At 69.8% G+C, this 23,871-nt stretch overlaps 6 non-coding genes across 6 annotated transcripts; all 6 read left to right on the plus strand.

Annotated features, from left to right (window-relative positions):
* The first annotated feature begins 560 nt into the window (after positions 1 to 560).
* LOC138922241 (5S ribosomal RNA) lies at positions 561 to 679 on the plus strand. The gene has a single exon (XR_011435306.1). It is a non-coding gene; the product is annotated as a 5S ribosomal RNA (ribosomal RNA).
* Positions 680 to 4,744: 4,065 nt separating this feature from the next.
* On the plus strand, positions 4,745 to 4,863 carry LOC138922243 (5S ribosomal RNA). The gene has a single exon (XR_011435307.1). It is a non-coding gene; the product is annotated as a 5S ribosomal RNA (ribosomal RNA).
* A 4,064-nt stretch (positions 4,864 to 8,927) lies between these two features.
* LOC138922245 (5S ribosomal RNA) lies at positions 8,928 to 9,046 on the plus strand. Its single transcript, XR_011435309.1, has one exon. It is a non-coding gene; the product is annotated as a 5S ribosomal RNA (ribosomal RNA).
* Positions 9,047 to 13,112: 4,066 nt separating this feature from the next.
* On the plus strand, positions 13,113 to 13,231 carry LOC138922246 (5S ribosomal RNA). Its single transcript, XR_011435310.1, has one exon. It is a non-coding gene; the product is annotated as a 5S ribosomal RNA (ribosomal RNA).
* Positions 13,232 to 17,296: 4,065 nt separating this feature from the next.
* LOC138922247 (5S ribosomal RNA) lies at positions 17,297 to 17,415 on the plus strand. The gene has a single exon (XR_011435311.1). It is a non-coding gene; the product is annotated as a 5S ribosomal RNA (ribosomal RNA).
* A 4,065-nt stretch (positions 17,416 to 21,480) lies between these two features.
* On the plus strand, positions 21,481 to 21,599 carry LOC138922248 (5S ribosomal RNA). Its single transcript, XR_011435313.1, has one exon. It is a non-coding gene; the product is annotated as a 5S ribosomal RNA (ribosomal RNA).
* Positions 21,600 to 23,871: the final 2,272 nt, after the last annotated feature.

Raw genomic sequence — 23,871 nt, forward strand, 5'->3', positions numbered from 1 at the left:
CAAGTCGGGGCCCGGCCGGCGCCGCAGAGGTCAGGGCTCCCGCTGGGAGGCCCCTCGGGCCGGAGGGGACTCAGAGGAGCACGGGCCCGGCGGCCCGACGCCCCGACGCCTCGGGCCAAGTGCCCCGCGCCCCCCACCTCCCAGCAGCCGCATCTCCTGCGACCCATCGCCGGATCCGAGCGGCCAGGGCGGCCTGGAGTGTTCCCGGGCCGCGAGGGGAGAGCGCCCAGCCAGGCGCCCCGCCCCCATCCCCGCCCCCACCACCCCTCGTTTCCCACCGCCGCCCGCCCCGCCCCGCCTCCTCGCACCCCGGGCTGCTCCAGGCCTCCGCGCCCTGGGAGGGCAGCAGGGCGGGGCAGCGCAGGGTTTGGCTGGCCCGCTGGCCGCGCCCGAGGCGGCCGCGGCGGGAGGCAGCAGCGGGAGGAAGGCGGCAGGCCGAGCGCGGGCGCAGGGGGCGCCGGCGGCGGCGGGTGCGCGTCACAGAGGCCTGGGCGCGCGCGCGAGCCGCGGGCCGGGCGACGCGGCGCGGCTTCTTAGGGGCGCCGGCGGCAGGCGCCAGCGTCTACGGCCATACCACCCTGAACGCGCCCGATCTCGTCTGATCTCGGAAGCTAAGCAGGGTCGGGCCTGGTTAGTACTTGGATGGGAGACCGCCTGGGAATACCGGGTGCTGTAGGCTTTTGCCTCCCTCGCCTTTTGCCGCCTCCGGCCTCCGTCCTCCGCGGACGCCCCCCACCCCTCCAGCCAGCCCTCCCCCACCCCCCCCCGCCACCCTCCGCACCGCGGGCCCGCCGGCGCCGCCCATGGGCAGGGCCCAACCCCTCCCCGCCACAGCCCAACCCTTCCAGCTCGCGGCCCCACCCGAACCCAGGGCCAATCGGGGCCAGCCCGGCGGGACCGGGACCGGGACCGGGACCGGGACCCCGACGCCGCACACGCCGCCCGCCGGCTCCCTCTGGCCTCGGCCTCTTCCCACCCGCTCGGCTCCCGCTCCGGTGACACCCCAGCCCTTCCCTCGGCGCCCCGCCCCCGCCGCCCCAGCCGCCGGGTAGAGTCGTCCTGTCAGGTGGAACGGATTCCACGGCGGTGCCGGGAGGCCCAAACGGGTCCCAAAGCGACCAGCCCCGCCCACCGAGGAAAGACACCTGGTCAGGCTTTTCCAGACACCGCCCGCTTCTCCAAGGACAGGGCGGACTGGGTTAGAGAGGCGCGTCTCGGGCACCTCACCCAAGACGGGATGGCTTCTGCCTTTGCTGGCGTCTGTGCCGCTGCAGGTCATCTTCTAAAACCTGGTACCCGCTCGCTTGTCCTTGAGAGGCTCATTCACAATCAACACTCCTTTCCCGACCTAAGTTTGTCCCTGTCAGTTTGTCTCGCTTTTCCTTCCAGAAGCCCCCTTCCCGGGGTGGGGGGGAGGGGGGGAGGTGGTGGGGGGGTAGGGGGGTGGGTGGGTCTGAGTTTCAAGCTCCACCTGACTGGGATCCCATTCTGCTTTCGCCTTCGGGCGGTCCTGCCTCGCTTGGAAACGCTGCTACGTTGCTCCTGGTGGATGAGCTTGCGTTCGTTTTGAGTTTGAGAACGCTGGATGCAAAGATGAGGAGTCTTGATGGCTGAGGCTTTTGGTGTCCCCTCACTCGGGGGCCTCCCTCTCTTCCCGCCTCCCCCCGCCTCCCCACCCACCCCCTCACACCCGACCCCTACCACCCCAGGGCCCCGGCCGGGCCCCGCCCCTCCAGGCCGCATCTGTCAGAGGGAGTTGAAAAGCCTCCTGACAGGACACGTCCTCCCTCAGCAGCCAGCCCTTCCTGGCTCCCTGGCTTCAGCTTTCCGTTCGCGTGGCTCGGGCAGCCTTTCGCATCTTCTTTGCACCTGCCTGTGTTTGCAACAGAGGACCGTGGCCAAGGGATCCAGGAAACCGGGAGGAGAGCTGGCTTCCGGGGAGGCGAATGGGAAGGACAGGGAGGCAGAGAGGGAGCCTTGCCTCAGAGAACGGACTTTGAACCCCCGAAGGGAAAAGTCCTCCAGATAAACCACGTCTTCCCCACCGAATCCAAGAGCCATACTCGCTCGCTGTGGAAAAATGGGGACATCCCGGTCAAAGCAGGACGAGAGAGGACCCAAAGCTCCCTCCTCTCCCCGTTCAGCCATCGTCGTCCTGGGAGGGAGTCTCTCCGCGGTTCGCTTCTCCTGCCGGCCCCGTTTCCCCTCCTGCCAACCCAGCGCCTCTATCGCCTGCTCCTCGCTTCCTCGGGCTGCGGGCTGCGGGCTGCGGGCTGCGGGCTGCGGGCTGCGGGATGGGGGGGGAGGGGCGGTGCGCGTCGCTCCCTGCCAGCTCGTGCCCGGGGTGGTTCTGACGGGTCCCCGGATCTGATCTCCGAGGAGCACCTTCTGCGGGGAGAAGCGGGACTGCGTCCCTGTCAGTTTCCCGGAGCGCGGGACCGGAGCCTTGCCCCGAAACGCAGGCTCGGGAGACCGAAGTCCTGAGCTGAAACCCAAGGGCCGCCGTCTCCCGCGAGTGACGTGCCCTCCCTGAGCTGCGCTTTCCTCATCTGGTGCGAGGGGGTCCTGGAGTTCGTGCCTCCTTGCGGGGGCGAGTGCTGGTGAGAACGCAAGCGGGAAACACGGAGCGGACCGCTCAGCACGGAGCGCGGCCTCGGTGGGGGCCCGGGCCTCGGCCGCCGTCCTTCCCCACGAGCCTACTTCTTGCCGCCGAGGCTCATCCAGCACCCAGGGATCGATCGCCTGGCTGCTTCCGGCCAGACACTCTCCTAGGTGCTGGCCACCCAGCAGCCGAGAACGCGGGTGCCAATCTCGGCCTCCGGGGCGTTCGCCTCCTCGCCTCTGGGGCCGCAAGACCAGCGGTGTGCCTACGCATGCCGGCGAGAGGTGGCAGAACCTGACGAGGACACGTGCCGTGGAAAATGGAGAGCTTGGCGCCCCGGAGGGCCTCGTCGGACGTCTGTGGATGGCCGTCGCTCTCTTTGCCGAAGCCCGCCCCCTGCCCGTCTTCTCTCCGTCCCAGGGTCCCCTTTCCAGTGGGACGCAAGAAGGCCCACAGGGCCCAAACGCTGGAGACGGGCAGCGCACACAGCGCGCCCTGGGTCCCGGGGGGTGCGGCGGGAAAGCCTTGCGGCACAGAACCCTGAAGCCCAGAGGTCTCGAGACAGGGAGAGCCGGGACGTCGGCAGGCACCGACGGGCCTTCGGACGCGACTCTTCCTCCCCGTCGTCACACCGTGCTGCTCCTCCCTCCGTCCTGGGCGCGAGCGCGCTCTTGGGAAAACGGAGGCGCCTTCGTCGGTGACCTAGCGGGCGGGAGATCCCGGGCAACGTCCCCAGCGGCACTTGAGCAGAACGGGGACGCTGCGGTCGGTCGTCGGGGAGGGGCTTCTACATGTCTGGTAGATGGAGCTGCTTTCTCGTGCCAAGTTCTCTGGGCCCTGACTTTTCTGCCTGCTCCTTCTATCACCTCAGTAAGGTCGGGGGTGCCCGGCAGAAAGAGGAAAAGAGCCAGAGTGAAGAAGCGGAGAGAAAGGAACACGCAAACCCGGACGCGCACACACACAGGCACACAGACACACAGGCGCGCGCGCGCGCGCACACACACACACACACACACACGCCTACACACCCACTCGCACAACACGCACACGCACACGCACACGCACACGCAAGCGCAGACAGAGCGCGCCAGCGAGCTCCGGTGCCTGTCTGTGGTTCCTGGGCGATGGCGGGGCAGCGATGCCGGGAGCCCGGGACTCCTGAGAGCCTGTCTGCGCGGCCTAGGGCCCCAGGGGTGATCGCCAGCCCCGGGGCCCCTGCCTCCTGGCCCGGGCCCAGCTCCAGCACCACCGCCCTCCTGGGGGGGAAGCGAGCTCTTGGGCAGAGCCTCTCTGGGTCAGGGTGGGTGTCTGTCTAGGTCCGTGTCTTGGATCCTCTCCGTGTCGCCGTTTCTCTGTTTCTCCGTGTCTCTGTCTCTGTCTCTGTCTCTGGGTCTCTGGGCTGGCGCCAGCAGGAGCTGTCCAGGGTCCCCGCGAGGGGCGGGTTGGGGGCGGGGTGCCGGTCTCCTGGGCGGCGCTGGCGGGGGGAAGGGTGGCCGCCCCGCCTCCCCGCGCCCTCAGGGGCAGCGCGGCGGGCTTCCGCTGACGCCCTCTGGTCGCGCCGGTGGCTCCGCCTGGGTTTGGGCAAGTCGGGGCCCGGCCGGCGCCGCAGAGGTCAGGGCTCCCGCTGGGAGGCCCCTCGGGCCGGAGGGGACTCAGAGGAGCACGGGCCCGGCGGCCCGACGCCCCGACGCCTCGGGCCAAGTGCCCCGCGCCCCCCACCTCCCAGCAGCCGCATCTCCTGCGACCCATCGCCGGATCCGAGCGGCCAGGGCGGCCTGGAGTGTTCCCGGGCCGCGAGGGGAGAGCGCCCAGCCAGGCGCCCCGCCCCCATCCCCGCCCCCACCACCCCTCGTTTCCCACCGCCGCCCGCCCCGCCCCGCCTCCTCGCACCCCGGGCTGCTCCAGGCCTCCGCGCCCTGGGAGGGCAGCAGGGCGGGGCAGCGCAGGGTTTGGCTGGCCCGCTGGCCGCGCCCGAGGCGGCCGCGGCGGGAGGCAGCAGCGGGAGGAAGGCGGCAGGCCGAGCGCGGGCGCAGGGGGCGCCGGCGGCGGCGGGTGCGCGTCACAGAGGCCTGGGCGCGCGCGCGAGCCGCGGGCCGGGCGACGCGGCGCGGCTTCTTAGGGGCGCCGGCGGCAGGCGCCAGCGTCTACGGCCATACCACCCTGAACGCGCCCGATCTCGTCTGATCTCGGAAGCTAAGCAGGGTCGGGCCTGGTTAGTACTTGGATGGGAGACCGCCTGGGAATACCGGGTGCTGTAGGCTTTTGCCTCCCTCGCCTTTTGCCGCCTCCGGCCTCCGTCCTCCGCGGACGCCCCCCACCCCTCCAGCCAGCCCTCCCCCACCCCCCCCGCCACCCTCCGCACCGCGGGCCCGCCGGCGCCGCCCATGGGCAGGGCCCAACCCCTCCCCGCCACAGCCCAACCCTTCCAGCTCGCGGCCCCACCCGAACCCAGGGCCAATCGGGGCCAGCCCGGCGGGACCGGGACCGGGACCGGGACCGGGACCCCGACGCCGCACACGCCGCCCGCCGGCTCCCTCTGGCCTCGGCCTCTTCCCACCCGCTCGGCTCCCGCTCCGGTGACACCCCAGCCCTTCCCTCGGCGCCCCGCCCCCGCCGCCCCAGCCGCCGGGTAGAGTCGTCCTGTCAGGTGGAACGGATTCCACGGCGGTGCCGGGAGGCCCAAACGGGTCCCAAAGCGACCAGCCCCGCCCACCGAGGAAAGACACCTGGTCAGGCTTTTCCAGACACCGCCCGCTTCTCCAAGGACAGGGCGGACTGGGTTAGAGAGGCGCGTCTCGGGCACCTCACCCAAGACGGGATGGCTTCTGCCTTTGCTGGCGTCTGTGCCGCTGCAGGTCATCTTCTAAAACCTGGTACCCGCTCGCTTGTCCTTGAGAGGCTCATTCACAATCAACACTCCTTTCCCGACCTAAGTTTGTCCCTGTCAGTTTGTCTCGCTTTTCCTTCCAGAAGCCCCCTTCCCGGGGTGGCGGGGAGGGGGGGAGGTGGTGGGGGGGTAGGGGGGTGGGTGGGTCTGAGTTTCAAGCTCCACCTGACTAGGATCCCATTCTGCTTTCGCCTTCGGGCGGTCCTGCCTCGCTTGGAAACGCTGCTACGTTGCTCCTGGTGGATGAGCTTGCGTTCGTTTTGAGTTTGAGAACGCTGGATGCAAAGATGAGGAGTCTTGATGGCTGAGGCTTTTGGTGTCCCCTCACTCGGGGGCCTCCCTCTCTTCCCGCCTCCCCCCGCCTCCCCACCCACCCCCTCACACCCGACCCCTACCACCCCAGGGCCCCGGCCGGGCCCCGCCCCTCCAGGCCGCATCTGTCAGAGGGAGTTGAAAAGCCTCCTGACAGGACACGTCCTCCCTCAGCAGCCAGCCCTTCCTGGCTCCCTGGCTTCAGCTTTCCGTTCGCGTGGCTCGGGCAGCCTTTCGCATCTTCTTTGCACCTGCCTGTGTTTGCAACAGAGGACCGTGGCCAAGGGATCCAGGAAACCGGGAGGAGAGCTGGCTTCCGGGGAGGCGAATGGGAAGGACAGGGAGGCAGAGAGGGAGCCTTGCCTCAGAGAACGGACTTTGAACCCCCGAAGGGAAAAGTCCTCCAGATAAACCACGTCTTCCCCACCGAATCCAAGAGCCATACTCGCTCGCTGTGGAAAAATGGGGACATCCCGGTCAAAGCAGGACGAGAGAGGACCCAAAGCTCCCTCCTCTCCCCGTTCAGCCATCGTCGTCCTGGGAGGGAGTCTCTCCGCGGTTCGCTTCTCCTGCCGGCCCCGTTTCCCCTCCTGCCAACCCAGCGCCTCTATCGCCTGCTCCTCGCTTCCTCGGGCTGCGGGCTGCGGGCTGCGGGCTGCGGGCTGCGGGCTGCGGGATGGGGGGGGAGGGGCGGTGCGCGTCGCTCCCTGCCAGCTCGTGCCCGGGGTGGTTCTGACGGGTCCCCGGATCTGATCTCCGAGGAGCACCTTCTGCGGGGAGAAGCGGGACTGCGTCCCTGTCAGTTTCCCGGAGCGCGGGACCGGAGCCTTGCCCCGAAACGCAGGCTCGGGAGACCGAAGTCCTGAGCTGAAACCCAAGGGCCGCCGTCTCCCGCGAGTGACGTGCCCTCCCTGAGCTGCGCTTTCCTCATCTGGTGCGAGGGGGTCCTGGAGTTCGTGCCTCCTTGCGGGGGCGAGTGCTGGTGAGAACGCAAGCGGGAAACACGGAGCGGACCGCTCAGCACGGAGCGCGGCCTCGGTGGGGGCCCGGGCCTCGGCCGCCGTCCTTCCCCACGAGCCTACTTCTTGCCGCCGAGGCTCATCCAGCACCCAGGGATCGATCGCCTGGCTGCTTCCGGCCAGACACTCTCCTAGGTGCTGGCCACCCAGCAGCCGAGAACGCGGGTGCCAATCTCGGCCTCCGGGGCGTTCGCCTCCTCGCCTCTGGGGCCGCAAGACCAGCGGTGTGCCTACGCATGCCGGCGAGAGGTGGCAGAACCTGACGAGGACACGTGCCGTGGAAAATGGAGAGCTTGGCGCCCCGGAGGGCCTCGTCGGACGTCTGTGGATGGCCGTCGCTCTCTTTGCCGAAGCCCGCCCCCTGCCCGTCTTCTCTCCGTCCCAGGGTCCCCTTTCCAGTGGGACGCAAGAAGGCCCACAGGGCCCAAACGCTGGAGACGGGCAGCGCACACAGCGCGCCCTGGGTCCCGGGGGCTGCGGCGGGAAAGCCTTGCGGCACAGAACCCTGAAGCCCAGAGGTCTCGAGACAGGGAGAGCCGGGACGTCGGCAGGCACCGACGGGCCTTCGGACGCGACTCTTCCTCCCCGTCGTCACACCGTGCTGCTCCTCCCTCCGTCCTGGGCGCGAGCGCGCTCTTGGGAAAACGGAGGCGCCTTCGTCGGTGACCTAGCGGGCGGGAGATCCCGGGCAACGTCCCCAGCGGCACTTGAGCAGAACGGGGACGCTGCGGTCGGTCGTCGGGGAGGGGCTTCTACATGTCTGGTAGATGGAGCTGCTTTCTCGTGCCAAGTTCTCTGGGCCCTGACTTTTCTGCCTGCTCCTTCTATCACCTCAGTAAGGTCGGGGGTGCCCGGCAGAAAGAGGAAAAGAGCCAGAGTGAAGAAGCGGAGAGAAAGGAACACGCAAACCCGGACGCGCACACACACAGGCACACAGACACACAGGCGCGCGCGCGCGCACACACACACACACACACACACACGCCTACACACCCACTCGCACAACACGCACACGCACACGCACACGCACACGCAAGCGCAGACAGAGCGCGCCAGCGAGCTCCGGTGCCTGTCTGTGGTTCCTGGGCGATGGCGGGGCAGCGATGCCGGGAGCCCGGGACTCCTGAGAGCCTGTCTGCGCGGCCTAGGGCCCCAGGGGTGATCGCCAGCCCCGGGGCCCCTGCCTCCTGGCCCGGGCCCAGCTCCAGCACCACCGCCCTCCTGGGGGGGAAGCGAGCTCTTGGGCAGAGCCTCTCTGGGTCAGGGTGGGTGTCTGTCTAGGTCCGTGTCTTGGATCCTCTCCGTGTCGCCGTTTCTCTGTTTCTCCGTGTCTCTGTCTCTGTCTCTGTCTCTGGGTCTCTGGGCTGGCGCCAGCAGGAGCTGTCCAGGGTCCCCGCGAGGGGCGGGTTGGGGGCGGGGTGCCGGTCTCCTGGGCGGCGCTGGCGGGGGGAAGGGTGGCCGCCCCGCCTCCCCGCGCCCTCAGGGGCAGCGCGGCGGGCTTCCGCTGACGCCCTCTGGTCGCGCCGGTGGCTCCGCCTGGGTTTGGGCAAGTCGGGGCCCGGCCGGCGCCGCAGAGGTCAGGGCTCCCGCTGGGAGGCCCCTCGGGCCGGAGGGGACTCAGAGGAGCACGGGCCCGGCGGCCCGACGCCCCGACGCCTCGGGCCAAGTGCCCCGCGCCCCCCACCTCCCAGCAGCCGCATCTCCTGCGACCCATCGCCGGATCCGAGCGGCCAGGGCGGCCTGGAGTGTTCCCGGGCCGCGAGGGGAGAGCGCCCAGCCAGGCGCCCCGCCCCCATCCCCGCCCCCACCACCCCTCGTTTCCCACCGCCGCCCGCCCCGCCCCGCCTCCTCGCACCCCGGGCTGCTCCAGGCCTCCGCGCCCTGGGAGGGCAGCAGGGCGGGGCAGCGCAGGGTTTGGCTGGCCCGCTGGCCGCGCCCGAGGCGGCCGCGGCGGGAGGCAGCAGCGGGAGGAAGGCGGCAGGCCGAGCGCGGGCGCAGGGGGCGCCGGCGGCGGCGGGTGCGCGTCACAGAGGCCTGGGCGCGCGCGCGAGCCGCGGGCCGGGCGACGCGGCGCGGCTTCTTAGGGGCGCCGGCGGCAGGCGCCAGCGTCTACGGCCATACCACCCTGAACGCGCCCGATCTCGTCTGATCTCGGAAGCTAAGCAGGGTCGGGCCTGGTTAGTACTTGGATGGGAGACCGCCTGGGAATACCGGGTGCTGTAGGCTTTTGCCTCCCTCGCCTTTTGCCGCCTCCGGCCTCCGTCCTCCGCGGACGCCCCCCACCCCTCCAGCCAGCCCTCCCCCACCCCCCCCGCCACCCTCCGCACCGCGGGCCCGCCGGCGCCGCCCATGGGCAGGGCCCAACCCCTCCCCGCCACAGCCCAACCCTTCCAGCTCGCGGCCCCACCCGAACCCAGGGCCAATCGGGGCCAGCCCGGCGGGACCGGGACCGGGACCGGGACCGGGACCCCGACGCCGCACACGCCGCCCGCCGGCTCCCTCTGGCCTCGGCCTCTTCCCACCCGCTCGGCTCCCGCTCCGGTGACACCCCAGCCCTTCCCTCGGCGCCCCGCCCCCGCCGCCCCAGCCGCCGGGTAGAGTCGTCCTGTCAGGTGGAACGGATTCCACGGCGGTGCCGGGAGGCCCAAACGGGTCCCAAAGCGACCAGCCCCGCCCACCGAGGAAAGACACCTGGTCAGGCTTTTCCAGACACCGCCCGCTTCTCCAAGGACAGGGCGGACTGGGTTAGAGAGGCGCGTCTCGGGCACCTCACCCAAGACGGGATGGCTTCTGCCTTTGCTGGCGTCTGTGCCGCTGCAGGTCATCTTCTAAAACCTGGTACCCGCTCGCTTGTCCTTGAGAGGCTCATTCACAATCAACACTCCTTTCCCGACCTAAGTTTGTCCCTGTCAGTTTGTCTCGCTTTTCCTTCCAGAAGCCCCCTTCCCGGGGTGGCGGGGAGGGGGGGAGGTGGTGGGGGGGTAGGGGGGTGGGTGGGTCTGAGTTTCAAGCTCCACCTGACTAGGATCCCATTCTGCTTTCGCCTTCGGGCGGTCCTGCCTCGCTTGGAAACGCTGCTACGTTGCTCCTGGTGGATGAGCTTGCGTTCGTTTTGAGTTTGAGAACGCTGGATGCAAAGATGAGGAGTCTTGATGGCTGAGGCTTTTGGTGTCCCCTCACTCGGGGGCCTCCCTCTCTTCCCGCCTCCCCCCGCCTCCCCACCCACCCCCTCACACCCGACCCCTACCACCCCAGGGCCCCGGCCGGGCCCCGCCCCTCCAGGCCGCATCTGTCAGAGGGAGTTGAAAAGCCTCCTGACAGGACACGTCCTCCCTCAGCAGCCAGCCCTTCCTGGCTCCCTGGCTTCAGCTTTCCGTTCGCGTGGCTCGGGCAGCCTTTCGCATCTTCTTTGCACCTGCCTGTGTTTGCAACAGAGGACCGTGGCCAAGGGATCCAGGAAACCGGGAGGAGAGCTGGCTTCCGGGGAGGCGAATGGGAAGGACAGGGAGGCAGAGAGGGAGCCTTGCCTCAGAGAACGGACTTTGAACCCCCGAAGGGAAAAGTCCTCCAGATAAACCACGTCTTCCCCACCGAATCCAAGAGCCATACTCGCTCGCTGTGGAAAAATGGGGACATCCCGGTCAAAGCAGGACGAGAGAGGACCCAAAGCTCCCTCCTCTCCCCGTTCAGCCATCGTCGTCCTGGGAGGGAGTCTCTCCGCGGTTCGCTTCTCCTGCCGGCCCCGTTTCCCCTCCTGCCAACCCAGCGCCTCTATCGCCTGCTCCTCGCTTCCTCGGGCTGCGGGCTGCGGGCTGCGGGCTGCGGGCTGCGGGCTGCGGGATGGGGGGGGAGGGGCGGTGCGCGTCGCTCCCTGCCAGCTCGTGCCCGGGGTGGTTCTGACGGGTCCCCGGATCTGATCTCCGAGGAGCACCTTCTGCGGGGAGAAGCGGGACTGCGTCCCTGTCAGTTTCCCGGAGCGCGGGACCGGAGCCTTGCCCCGAAACGCAGGCTCGGGAGACCGAAGTCCTGAGCTGAAACCCAAGGGCCGCCGTCTCCCGCGAGTGACGTGCCCTCCCTGAGCTGCGCTTTCCTCATCTGGTGCGAGGGGGTCCTGGAGTTCGTGCCTCCTTGCGGGGGCGAGTGCTGGTGAGAACGCAAGCGGGAAACACGGAGCGGACCGCTCAGCACGGAGCGCGGCCTCGGTGGGGGCCCGGGCCTCGGCCGCCGTCCTTCCCCACGAGCCTACTTCTTGCCGCCGAGGCTCATCCAGCACCCAGGGATCGATCGCCTGGCTGCTTCCGGCCAGACACTCTCCTAGGTGCTGGCCACCCAGCAGCCGAGAACGCGGGTGCCAATCTCGGCCTCCGGGGCGTTCGCCTCCTCGCCTCTGGGGCCGCAAGACCAGCGGTGTGCCTACGCATGCCGGCGAGAGGTGGCAGAACCTGACGAGGACACGTGCCGTGGAAAATGGAGAGCTTGGCGCCCCGGAGGGCCTCGTCGGACGTCTGTGGATGGCCGTCGCTCTCTTTGCCGAAGCCCGCCCCCTGCCCGTCTTCTCTCCGTCCCAGGGTCCCCTTTCCAGTGGGACGCAAGAAGGCCCACAGGGCCCAAACGCTGGAGACGGGCAGCGCACACAGCGCGCCCTGGGTCCCGGGGGGTGCGGCGGGAAAGCCTTGCGGCACAGAACCCTGAAGCCCAGAGGTCTCGAGACAGGGAGAGCCGGGACGTCGGCAGGCACCGACGGGCCTTCGGACGCGACTCTTCCTCCCCGTCGTCACACCGTGCTGCTCCTCCCTCCGTCCTGGGCGCGAGCGCGCTCTTGGGAAAACGGAGGCGCCTTCGTCGGTGACCTAGCGGGCGGGAGATCCCGGGCAACGTCCCCAGCGGCACTTGAGCAGAACGGGGACGCTGCGGTCGGTCGTCGGGGAGGGGCTTCTACATGTCTGGTAGATGGAGCTGCTTTCTCGTGCCAAGTTCTCTGGGCCCTGACTTTTCTGCCTGCTCCTTCTATCACCTCAGTAAGGTCGGGGGTGCCCGGCAGAAAGAGGAAAAGAGCCAGAGTGAAGAAGCGGAGAGAAAGGAACACGCAAACCCGGACGCGCACACACACAGGCACACAGACACACAGGCGCGCGCGCGCGCGCACACACACACACACACACACACACGCCTACACACCCACTCGCACAACACGCACACGCACACGCACACGCACACGCAAGCGCAGACAGAGCGCGCCAGCGAGCTCCGGTGCCTGTCTGTGGTTCCTGGGCGATGGCGGGGCAGCGATGCCGGGAGCCCGGGACTCCTGAGAGCCTGTCTGCGCGGCCTAGGGCCCCAGGGGTGATCGCCAGCCCCGGGGCCCCTGCCTCCTGGCCCGGGCCCAGCTCCAGCACCACCGCCCTCCTGGGGGGGAAGCGAGCTCTTGGGCAGAGCCTCTCTGGGTCAGGGTGGGTGTCTGTCTAGGTCCGTGTCTTGGATCCTCTCCGTGTCGCCGTTTCTCTGTTTCTCCGTGTCTCTGTCTCTGTCTCTGTCTCTGGGTCTCTGGGCTGGCGCCAGCAGGAGCTGTCCAGGGTCCCCGCGAGGGGCGGGTTGGGGGCGGGGTGCCGGTCTCCTGGGCGGCGCTGGCGGGGGGAAGGGTGGCCGCCCCGCCTCCCCGCGCCCTCAGGGGCAGCGCGGCGGGCTTCCGCTGACGCCCTCTGGTCGCGCCGGTGGCTCCGCCTGGGTTTGGGCAAGTCGGGGCCCGGCCGGCGCCGCAGAGGTCAGGGCTCCCGCTGGGAGGCCCCTCGGGCCGGAGGGGACTCAGAGGAGCACGGGCCCGGCGGCCCGACGCCCCGACGCCTCGGGCCAAGTGCCCCGCGCCCCCCACCTCCCAGCAGCCGCATCTCCTGCGACCCATCGCCGGATCCGAGCGGCCAGGGCGGCCTGGAGTGTTCCCGGGCCGCGAGGGGAGAGCGCCCAGCCAGGCGCCCCGCCCCCATCCCCGCCCCCACCACCCCTCGTTTCCCACCGCCGCCCGCCCCGCCCCGCCTCCTCGCACCCCGGGCTGCTCCAGGCCTCCGCGCCCTGGGAGGGCAGCAGGGCGGGGCAGCGCAGGGTTTGGCTGGCCCGCTGGCCGCGCCCGAGGCGGCCGCGGCGGGAGGCAGCAGCGGGAGGAAGGCGGCAGGCCGAGCGCGGGCGCAGGGGGCGCCGGCGGCGGCGGGTGCGCGTCACAGAGGCCTGGGCGCGCGCGCGAGCCGCGGGCCGGGCGACGCGGCGCGGCTTCTTAGGGGCGCCGGCGGCAGGCGCCAGCGTCTACGGCCATACCACCCTGAACGCGCCCGATCTCGTCTGATCTCGGAAGCTAAGCAGGGTCGGGCCTGGTTAGTACTTGGATGGGAGACCGCCTGGGAATACCGGGTGCTGTAGGCTTTTGCCTCCCTCGCCTTTTGCCGCCTCCGGCCTCCGTCCTCCGCGGACGCCCCCCACCCCTCCAGCCAGCCCTCCCCCACCCCCCCCCGCCACCCTCCGCACCGCGGGCCCGCCGGCGCCGCCCATGGGCAGGGCCCAACCCCTCCCCGCCACAGCCCAACCCTTCCAGCTCGCGGCCCCACCCGAACCCAGGGCCAATCGGGGCCAGCCCGGCGGGACCGGGACCGGGACCGGGACCGGGACCCCGACGCCGCACACGCCGCCCGCCGGCTCCCTCTGGCCTCGGCCTCTTCCCACCCGCTCGGCTCCCGCTCCGGTGACACCCCAGCCCTTCCCTCGGCGCCCCGCCCCCGCCGCCCCAGCCGCCGGGTAGAGTCGTCCTGTCAGGTGGAACGGATTCCACGGCGGTGCCGGGAGGCCCAAACGGGTCCCAAAGCGACCAGCCCCGCCCACCGAGGAAAGACACCTGGTCAGGCTTTTCCAGACACCGCCCGCTTCTCCAAGGACAGGGCGGACTGGGTTAGAGAGGCGCGTCTCGGGCACCTCACCCAAGACGGGATGGCTTCTGCCTTTGCTGGCGTCTGTGCCGCTGCAGGTCATCTTCTAAAACCTGGTACCCGCTCGCTTGTCCTTGAGAGGCTCATTCACAATCAACACTCCTTTCCCGACCTAAGTTTGTCCCTGTCAGTTTGTCTCGCTTTTCCTTCCAGAAGCCCCCTTCCCGGGGTGGGGGGGAGGGGGGGAGGTGGTGGGGGGGTAGGGGGGTGGGTGGGTCTGAGTTTCAAGCTCCACCTGACTGGGATCCCATTCTGCTTTCGCCTTCGGGCGGTCCTGCCTCGCTTGGAAACGCTGCTACGTTGCTCCTGGTGGATGAGCTTGCGTTCGTTTTGAGTTTGAGAACGCTGGATGCAAAGATGAGGAGTCTTGATGGCTGAGGCTTTTGGTGTCCCCTCACTCGGGGGCCTCCCTCTCTTCCCGCCTCCCCCCACCTCCCCACCCACCCCCTCACACCCGACCCCTACCACCCCAGGGCCCCGGCCGGGCCCCGCCCCTCCAGGCCGCATCTGTCAGAGGGAGTTGAAAAGCCTCCTGACAGGACACGTCCTCCCTCAGCAGCCAGCCCTTCCTGGCTCCCTGGCTTCAGCTTTCCGTTCGCGTGGCTCGGGCAGCCTTTCGCATCTTCTTTGCACCTGCCTGTGTTTGCAACAGAGGACCGTGGCCAAGGGATCCAGGAAACCGGGAGGAGAGCTGGCTTCCGGGGAGGCGAATGGGAAGGACAGGGAGGCAGAGAGGGAGCCTTGCCTCAGAGAACGGACTTTGAACCCCCGAAGGGAAAAGTCCTCCAGATAAACCACGTCTTCCCCACCGAATCCAAGAGCCATACTCGCTCGCTGTGGAAAAATGGGGACATCCCGGTCAAAGCAGGACGAGAGAGGACCCAAAGCTCCCTCCTCTCCCCGTTCAGCCATCGTCGTCCTGGGAGGGAGTCTCTCCGCGGTTCGCTTCTCCTGCCGGCCCCGTTTCCCCTCCTGCCAACCCAGCGCCTCTATCGCCTGCTCCTCGCTTCCTCGGGCTGCGGGCTGCGGGCTGCGGGCTGCGGGCTGCGGGCTGCGGGATGGGGGGGGAGGGGCGGTGCGCGTCGCTCCCTGCCAGCTCGTGCCCGGGGTGGTTCTGACGGGTCCCCGGATCTGATCTCCGAGGAGCACCTTCTGCGGGGAGAAGCGGGACTGCGTCCCTGTCAGTTTCCCGGAGCGCGGGACCGGAGCCTTGCCCCGAAACGCAGGCTCGGGAGACCGAAGTCCTGAGCTGAAACCCAAGGGCCGCCGTCTCCCGCGAGTGACGTGCCCTCCCTGAGCTGCGCTTTCCTCATCTGGTGCGAGGGGGTCCTGGAGTTCGTGCCTCCTTGCGGGGGCGAGTGCTGGTGAGAACGCAAGCGGGAAACACGGAGCGGACCGCTCAGCACGGAGCGCGGCCTCGGTGGGGGCCCGGGCCTCGGCCGCCGTCCTTCCCCACGAGCCTACTTCTTGCCGCCGAGGCTCATCCAGCACCCAGGGATCGATCGCCTGGCTGCTTCCGGCCAGACACTCTCCTAGGTGCTGGCCACCCAGCAGCCGAGAACGCGGGTGCCAATCTCGGCCTCCGGGGCGTTCGCCTCCTCGCCTCTGGGGCCGCAAGACCAGCGGTGTGCCTACGCATGCCGGCGAGAGGTGGCAGAACCTGACGAGGACACGTGCCGTGGAAAATGGAGAGCTTGGCGCCCCGGAGGGCCTCGTCGGACGTCTGTGGATGGCCGTCGCTCTCTTTGCCGAAGCCCGCCCCCTGCCCGTCTTCTCTCCGTCCCAGGGTCCCCTTTCCAGTGGGACGCAAGAAGGCCCACAGGGCCCAAACGCTGGAGACGGGCAGCGCACACAGCGCGCCCTGGGTCCCGGGGGGTGCGGCGGGAAAGCCTTGCGGCACAGAACCCTGAAGCCCAGAGGTCTCGAGACAGGGAGAGCCGGGACGTCGGCAGGCACCGACGGGCCTTCGGACGCGACTCTTCCTCCCCGTCGTCACACCGTGCTGCTCCTCCCTCCGTCCTGGGCGCGAGCGCGCTCTTGGGAAAACGGAGGCGCCTTCGTCGGTGACCTAGCGGGCGGGAGATCCCGGGCAACGTCCCCAGCGGCACTTGAGCAGAACGGGGACGCTGCGGTCGGTCGTCGGGGAGGGGCTTCTACATGTCTGGTAGATGGAGCTGCTTTCTCGTGCCAAGTTCTCTGGGCCCTGACTTTTCTGCCTGCTCCTTCTATCACCTCAGTAAGGTCGGGGGTGCCCGGCAGAAAGAGGAAAAGAGCCAGAGTGAAGAAGCGGAGAGAAAGGAACACGCAAACCCGGACGCGCACACACACAGGCACACAGACACACAGGCGCGCGCGCGCGCGCACACACACACACACACACACACGCCTACACACCCACTCGCACAACACGCACACGCACACGCACACGCACACGCAAGCGCAGACAGAGCGCGCCAGCGAGCTCCGGTGCCTGTCTGTGGTTCCTGGGCGATGGCGGGGCAGCGATGCCGGGAGCCCGGGACTCCTGAGAGCCTGTCTGCGCGGCCTAGGGCCCCAGGGGTGATCGCCAGCCCCGGGGCCCCTGCCTCCTGGCCCGGGCCCAGCTCCAGCACCACCGCCCTCCTGGGGGGGAAGCGAGCTCTTGGGCAGAGCCTCTCTGGGTCAGGGTGGGTGTCTGTCTAGGTCCGTGTCTTGGATCCTCTCCGTGTCGCCGTTTCTCTGTTTCTCCGTGTCTCTGTCTCTGTCTCTGTCTCTGGGTCTCTGGGCTGGCGCCAGCAGGAGCTGTCCAGGGTCCCCGCGAGGGGCGGGTTGGGGGCGGGGTGCCGGTCTCCTGGGCGGCGCTGGCGGGGGGAAGGGTGGCCGCCCCGCCTCCCCGCGCCCTCAGGGGCAGCGCGGCGGGCTTCCGCTGACGCCCTCTGGTCGCGCCGGTGGCTCCGCCTGGGTTTGGGCAAGTCGGGGCCCGGCCGGCGCCGCAGAGGTCAGGGCTCCCGCTGGGAGGCCCCTCGGGCCGGAGGGGACTCAGAGGAGCACGGGCCCGGCGGCCCGACGCCCCGACGCCTCGGGCCAAGTGCCCCGCGCCCCCCACCTCCCAGCAGCCGCATCTCCTGCGACCCATCGCCGGATCCGAGCGGCCAGGGCGGCCTGGAGTGTTCCCGGGCCGCGAGGGGAGAGCGCCCAGCCAGGCGCCCCGCCCCCATCCCCGCCCCCACCACCCCTCGTTTCCCACCGCCGCCCGCCCCGCCCCGCCTCCTCGCACCCCGGGCTGCTCCAGGCCTCCGCGCCCTGGGAGGGCAGCAGGGCGGGGCAGCGCAGGGTTTGGCTGGCCCGCTGGCCGCGCCCGAGGCGGCCGCGGCGGGAGGCAGCAGCGGGAGGAAGGCGGCAGGCCGAGCGCGGGCGCAGGGGGCGCCGGCGGCGGCGGGTGCGCGTCACAGAGGCCTGGGCGCGCGCGCGAGCCGCGGGCCGGGCGACGCGGCGCGGCTTCTTAGGGGCGCCGGCGGCAGGCGCCAGCGTCTACGGCCATACCACCCTGAACGCGCCCGATCTCGTCTGATCTCGGAAGCTAAGCAGGGTCGGGCCTGGTTAGTACTTGGATGGGAGACCGCCTGGGAATACCGGGTGCTGTAGGCTTTTGCCTCCCTCGCCTTTTGCCGCCTCCGGCCTCCGTCCTCCGCGGACGCCCCCCACCCCTCCAGCCAGCCCTCCCCCACCCCCCCCCGCCACCCTCCGCACCGCGGGCCCGCCGGCGCCGCCCATGGGCAGGGCCCAACCCCTCCCCGCCACAGCCCAACCCTTCCAGCTCGCGGCCCCACCCGAACCCAGGGCCAATCGGGGCCAGCCCGGCGGGACCGGGACCGGGACCGGGACCGGGACCCCGACGCCGCACACGCCGCCCGCCGGCTCCCTCTGGCCTCGGCCTCTTCCCACCCGCTCGGCTCCCGCTCCGGTGACACCCCAGCCCTTCCCTCGGCGCCCCGCCCCCGCCGCCCCAGCCGCCGGGTAGAGTCGTCCTGTCAGGTGGAACGGATTCCACGGCGGTGCCGGGAGGCCCAAACGGGTCCCAAAGCGACCAGCCCCGCCCACCGAGGAAAGACACCTGGTCAGGCTTTTCCAGACACCGCCCGCTTCTCCAAGGACAGGGCGGACTGGGTTAGAGAGGCGCGTCTCGGGCACCTCACCCAAGACGGGATGGCTTCTGCCTTTGCTGGCGTCTGTGCCGCTGCAGGTCATCTTCTAAAACCTGGTACCCGCTCGCTTGTCCTTGAGAGGCTCATTCACAATCAACACTCCTTTCCCGACCTAAGTTTGTCCCTGTCAGTTTGTCTCGCTTTTCCTTCCAGAAGCCCCCTTCCCGGGGTGGGGGGGAGGGGGGGAGGTGGTGGGGGGGTAGGGGGGTGGGTGGGTCTGAGTTTCAAGCTCCACCTGACTGGGATCCCATTCTGCTTTCGCCTTCGGGCGGTCCTGCCTCGCTTGGAAACGCTGCTACGTTGCTCCTGGTGGATGAGCTTGCGTTCGTTTTGAGTTTGAGAACGCTGGATGCAAAGATGAGGAGTCTTGATGGCTGAGGCTTTTGGTGTCCCCTCACTCGGGGGCCTCCCTCTCTTCCCGCCTCCCCCCGCCTCCCCACCCACCCCCTCACACCCGACCCCTACCACCCCAGGGCCCCGGCCGGGCCCCGCCCCTCCAGGCCGCATCTGTCAGAGGGAGTTGAAAAGCCTCCTGACAGGACACGTCCTCCCTCAGCAGCCAGCCCTTCCTGGCTCCCTGGCTTCAGCTTTCCGTTCGCGTGGCTCGGGCAGCCTTTCGCATCTTCTTTGCACCTGCCTGTGTTTGCAACAGAGGACCGTGGCCAAGGGATCCAGGAAACCGGGAGGAGAGCTGGCTTCCGGGGAGGCGAATGGGAAGGACAGGGAGGCAGAGAGGGAGCCTTGCCTCAGAGAACGGACTTTGAACCCCCGAAGGGAAAAGTCCTCCAGATAAACCACGTCTTCCCCACCGAATCCAAGAGCCATACTCGCTCGCTGTGGAAAAATGGGGACATCCCGGTCAAAGCAGGACGAGAGAGGACCCAAAGCTCCCTCCTCTCCCCGTTCAGCCATCGTCGTCCTGGGAGGGAGTCTCTCCGCGGTTCGCTTCTCCTGCCGGCCCCGTTTCCCCTCCTGCCAACCCAGCGCCTCTATCGCCTGCTCCTCGCTTCCTCGGGCTGCGGGCTGCGGGCTGCGGGCTGCGGGCTGCGGGCTGCGGGATGGGGGGGGAGGGGCGGTGCGCGTCGCTCCCTGCCAGCTCGTGCCCGGGGTGGTTCTGACGGGTCCCCGGATCTGATCTCCGAGGAGCACCTTCTGCGGGGAGAAGCGGGACTGCGTCCCTGTCAGTTTCCCGGAGCGCGGGACCGGAGCCTTGCCCCGAAACGCAGGCTCGGGAGACCGAAGTCCTGAGCTGAAACCCAAGGGCCGCCGTCTCCCGCGAGTGACGTGCCCTCCCTGAGCTGCGCTTTCCTCATCTGGTGCGAGGGGGTCCTGGAGTTCGTGCCTCCTTGCGGGGGCGAGTGCTGGTGAGAACGCAAGCGGGAAACACGGAGCGGACCGCTCAGCACGGAGCGCGGCCTCGGTGGGGGCCCGGGCCTCGGCCGCCGTCCTTCCCCACGAGCCTACTTCTTGCCGCCGAGGCTCATCCAGCACCCAGGGATCGATCGCCTGGCTGCTTCCGGCCAGACACTCTCCTAGGTGCTGGCCACCCAGCAGCCGAGAACGCGGGTGCCAATCTCGGCCTCCGGGGCGTTCGCCTCCTCGCCTCTGGGGCCGCAAGACCAGCGGTGTGCCTACGCATGCCGGCGAGAGGTGGCAGAACCTGACGAGGACACGTGCCGTGGAAAATGGAGAGCTTGGCGCCCCGGAGGGCCTCGTCGGACGTCTGTGGATGGCCGTCGCTCTCTTTGCCGAAGCCCGCCCCCTGCCCGTCTTCTCTCCGTCCCAGGGTCCCCTTTCCAGTGGGACGCAAGAAGGCCCACAGGGCCCAAACGCTGGAGACGGGCAGCGCACACAGCGCGCCCTGGGTCCCGGGGGGTGCGGCGGGAAAGCCTTGCGGCACAGAACCCTGAAGCCCAGAGGTCTCGAGACAGGGAGAGCCGGGACGTCGGCAGGCACCGACGGGCCTTCGGACGCGACTCTTCCTCCCCGTCGTCACACCGTGCTGCTCCTCCCTCCGTCCTGGGCGCGAGCGCGCTCTTGGGAAAACGGAGGCGCCTTCGTCGGTGACCTAGCGGGCGGGAGATCCCGGGCAACGTCCCCAGCGGCACTTGAGCAGAACGGGGACGCTGCGGTCGGTCGTCGGGGAGGGGCTTCTACATGTCTGGTAGATGGAGCTGCTTTCTCGTGCCAAGTTCTCTGGGCCCTGACTTTTCTGCCTGCTCCTTCTATCACCTCAGTAAGGTCGGGGGTGCCCGGCAGAAAGAGGAAAAGAGCCAGAGTGAAGAAGCGGAGAGAAAGGAACACGCAAACCCGGACGCGCACACACACAGGCACACAGACACACAGGCGCGCGCGCGCGCGCACACACACACACACACACACACGCCTACACACCCACTCGCACAACACGCACACGCACACGCACACGCACACGCAAGCGCAGACAGAGCGCGCCAGCGAGCTCCGGTGCCTGTCTGTGGTTCCTGGGCGATGGCGGGGCAGCGATGCCGGGAGCCCGGGACTCCTGAGAGCCTGTCTGCGCGGCCTAGGGCCCCAGGGGTGATCGCCAGCCCCGGGGCCCCTGCCTCCTGGCCCGGGCCCAGCTCCAGCACCACCGCCCTCCTGGGGGGGAAGCGAGCTCTTGGGCAGAGCCTCTCTGGGTCAGGGTGGGTGTCTGTCTAGGTCCGTGTCTTGGATCCTCTCCGTGTCGCCGTTTCTCTGTTTCTCCGTGTCTCTGTCTCTGTCTCTGTCTCTGGATCTCTGGGCTGGCGCCAGCAGGAGCTGTCCAGGGTCCCCGCGAGGGGCGGGTTGGGGGCGGGGTGCCGGTCTCCTGGGCGGCGCTGGCGGGGGGAAGGGTGGCCGCCCCGCCTCCCCGCGCCCTCAGGGGCAGCGCGGCGGGCTTCCGCTGACGCCCTCTGGTCGCGCCGGTGGCTCCGCCTGGGTTTGGGCAAGTCGGGGCCCGGCCGGCGCCGCAGAGGTCAGGGCTCCCGCTGGGAGGCCCCTCGGGCCGGAGGGGACTCAGAGGAGCACGGGCCCGGCGGCCCGACGCCCCGACGCCTCGGGCCAAGTGCCCCGCGCCCCCCACCTCCCAGCAGCCGCATCTCCTGCGACCCATCGCCGGATCCGAGCGGCCAGGGCGGCCTGGAGTGTTCCCGGGCCGCGAGGGGAGAGCGCCCAGCCAGGCGCCCCGCCCCCATCCCCGCCCCCACCACCCCTCGTTTCCCACCGCCGCCCGCCCCGCCCCGCCTCCTCGCACCCCGGGCTGCTCCAGGCCTCCGCGCCCTGGGAGGGCAGCAGGGCGGGGCAGCGCAGGGTTTGGCTGGCCCGCTGGCCGCGCCCGAGGCGGCCGCGGCGGGAGGCAGCAGCGGGAGGAAGGCGGCAGGCCGAGCGCGGGCGCAGGGGGCGCCGGCGGCGGCGGGTGCGCGTCACAGAGGCCTGGGCGCGCGCGCGAGCCGCGGGCCGGGCGACGCGGCGCGGCTTCTTAGGGGCGCCGGCGGCAGGCGCCAGCGTCTACGGCCATACCACCCTGAACGCGCCCGATCTCGTCTGATCTCGGAAGCTAAGCAGGGTCGGGCCTGGTTAGTACTTGGATGGGAGACCGCCTGGGAATACCGGGTGCTGTAGGCTTTTGCCTCCCTCGCCTTTTGCCGCCTCCGGCCTCCGTCCTCCGCGGACGCCCCCCACCCCTCCAGCCAGCCCTCCCCCACCCCCCCCCGCCACCCTCCGCACCGCGGGCCCGCCGGCGCCGCCCATGGGCAGGGCCCAACCCCTCCCCGCCACAGCCCAACCCTTCCAGCTCGCGGCCCCACCCGAACCCAGGGCCAATCGGGGCCAGCCCGGCGGGACCGGGACCGGGACCGGGACCGGGACCCCGACGCCGCACACGCCGCCCGCCGGCTCCCTCTGGCCTCGGCCTCTTCCCACCCGCTCGGCTCCCGCTCCGGTGACACCCCAGCCCTTCCCTCGGCGCCCCGCCCCCGCCGCCCCAGCCGCCGGGTAGAGTCGTCCTGTCAGGTGGAACGGATTCCACGGCGGTGCCGGGAGGCCCAAACGGGTCCCAAAGCGACCAGCCCCGCCCACCGAGGAAAGACACCTGGTCAGGCTTTTCCAGACACCGCCCGCTTCTCCAAGGACAGGGCGGACTGGGTTAGAGAGGCGCGTCTCGGGCACCTCACCCAAGACGGGATGGCTTCTGCCTTTGCTGGCGTCTGTGCCGCTGCAGGTCATCTTCTAAAACCTGGTACCCGCTCGCTTGTCCTTGAGAGGCTCATTCACAATCAACACTCCTTTCCCGACCTAAGTTTGTCCCTGTCAGTTTGTCTCGCTTTTCCTTCCAGAAGCCCCCTTCCCGGGGTGGGGGGGAGGGGGGGAGGTGGTGGGGGGGTAGGGGGGTGGGTGGGTCTGAGTTTCAAGCTCCACCTGACTGGGATCCCATTCTGCTTTCGCCTTCGGGCGGTCCTGCCTCGCTTGGAAACGCTGCTACGTTGCTCCTGGTGGATGAGCTTGCGTTCGTTTTGAGTTTGAGAACGCTGGATGCAAAGATGAGGAGTCTTGATGGCTGAGGCTTTTGGTGTCCCCTCACTCGGGGGCCTCCCTCTCTTCCCGCCTCCCCCCGCCTCCCCACCCACCCCCTCACACCCGACCCCTACCACCCCAGGGCCCCGGCCGGGCCCCGCCCCTCCAGGCCGCATCTGTCAGAGGGAGTTGAAAAGCCTCCTGACAGGACACGTCCTCCCTCAGCAGCCAGCCCTTCCTGGCTCCCTGGCTTCAGCTTTCCGTTCGCGTGGCTCGGGCAGCCTTTCGCATCTTCTTTGCACCTGCCTGTGTTTGCAACAGAGGACCGTGGCCAAGGGATCCAGGAAACCGGGAGGAGAGCTGGCTTCCGGGGAGGCGAATGGGAAGGACAGGGAGGCAGAGAGGGAGCCTTGCCTCAGAGAACGGACTTTGAACCCCCGAAGGGAAAAGTCCTCCAGATAAACCACGTCTTCCCCACCGAATCCAAGAGCCATACTCGCTCGCTGTGGAAAAATGGGGACATCCCGGTCAAAGCAGGACGAGAGAGGACCCAAAGCTCCCTCCTCTCCCCGTTCAGCCATCGTCGTCCTGGGAGGGAGTCTCTCCGCGGTTCGCTTCTCCTGCCGGCCCCGTTTCCCCTCCTGCCAACCCAGCGCCTCTATCGCCTGCTCCTCGCTTCCTCGGGCTGCGGGCTGCGGGCTGCGGGCTGCGGGCTGCGGGCTGCGGGATGGGGGGGGAGGGGCGGTGCGCGTCGCTCCCTGCCAGCTCGTGCCCGGGGTGGTTCTGACGGGTCCCCGGATCTGATCTCCGAGGAGCACCTTCTGCGGGGAGAAGCGGGACTGCGTCCCTGTCAGTTTCCCGGAGCGCGGGACCGGAGCCTTGCCCCGAAACGCAGGCTCGGGAGACCGAAGTCCTGAGCTGAAACCCAAGGGCCGCCGTCTCCCGCGAGTGACGTGCCCTCCCTGAGCTGCGCTTTCCTCATCTGGTGCGAGGGGGTCCTGGAGTTCGTGCCTCCTTGCGGGGGCGAGTGCTGGTGAGAACGCAAGCGGGAAACACGGAGCGGACCGCTCAGCACGGAGCGCGGCCTCGGTGGGGGCCCGGGCCTCGGCCGCCGTCCTTCCCCACGAGCCTACTTCTTGCCGCCGAGGCTCATCCAGCACCCAGGGATCGATCGCCTGGCTGCTTCCGGCCAGACACTCTCCTAGGTGCTGGCCACCCAGCAGCCGAGAACGCGGGTGCCAATCTCGGCCTCCGGGGCGTTCGCCTCCTCGCCTCTGGGGCCGCAAGACCAGCGGTGTGCCTACGCATGCCGGCGAGAGGTGGCAGAACCTGACGAGGACACGTGCCGTGGAAAATGGAGAGCTTGGCGCCCCGGAGGGCCTCG

The sequence above is a fragment of the Equus caballus genome, unplaced genomic scaffold (assembly GCF_041296265.1).
Source record: "Equus caballus isolate H_3958 breed thoroughbred unplaced genomic scaffold, TB-T2T haplotype2-0000673, whole genome shotgun sequence".
NCBI classification, from domain to species: Eukaryota; Metazoa; Chordata; class Mammalia; order Perissodactyla; family Equidae; genus Equus; species Equus caballus.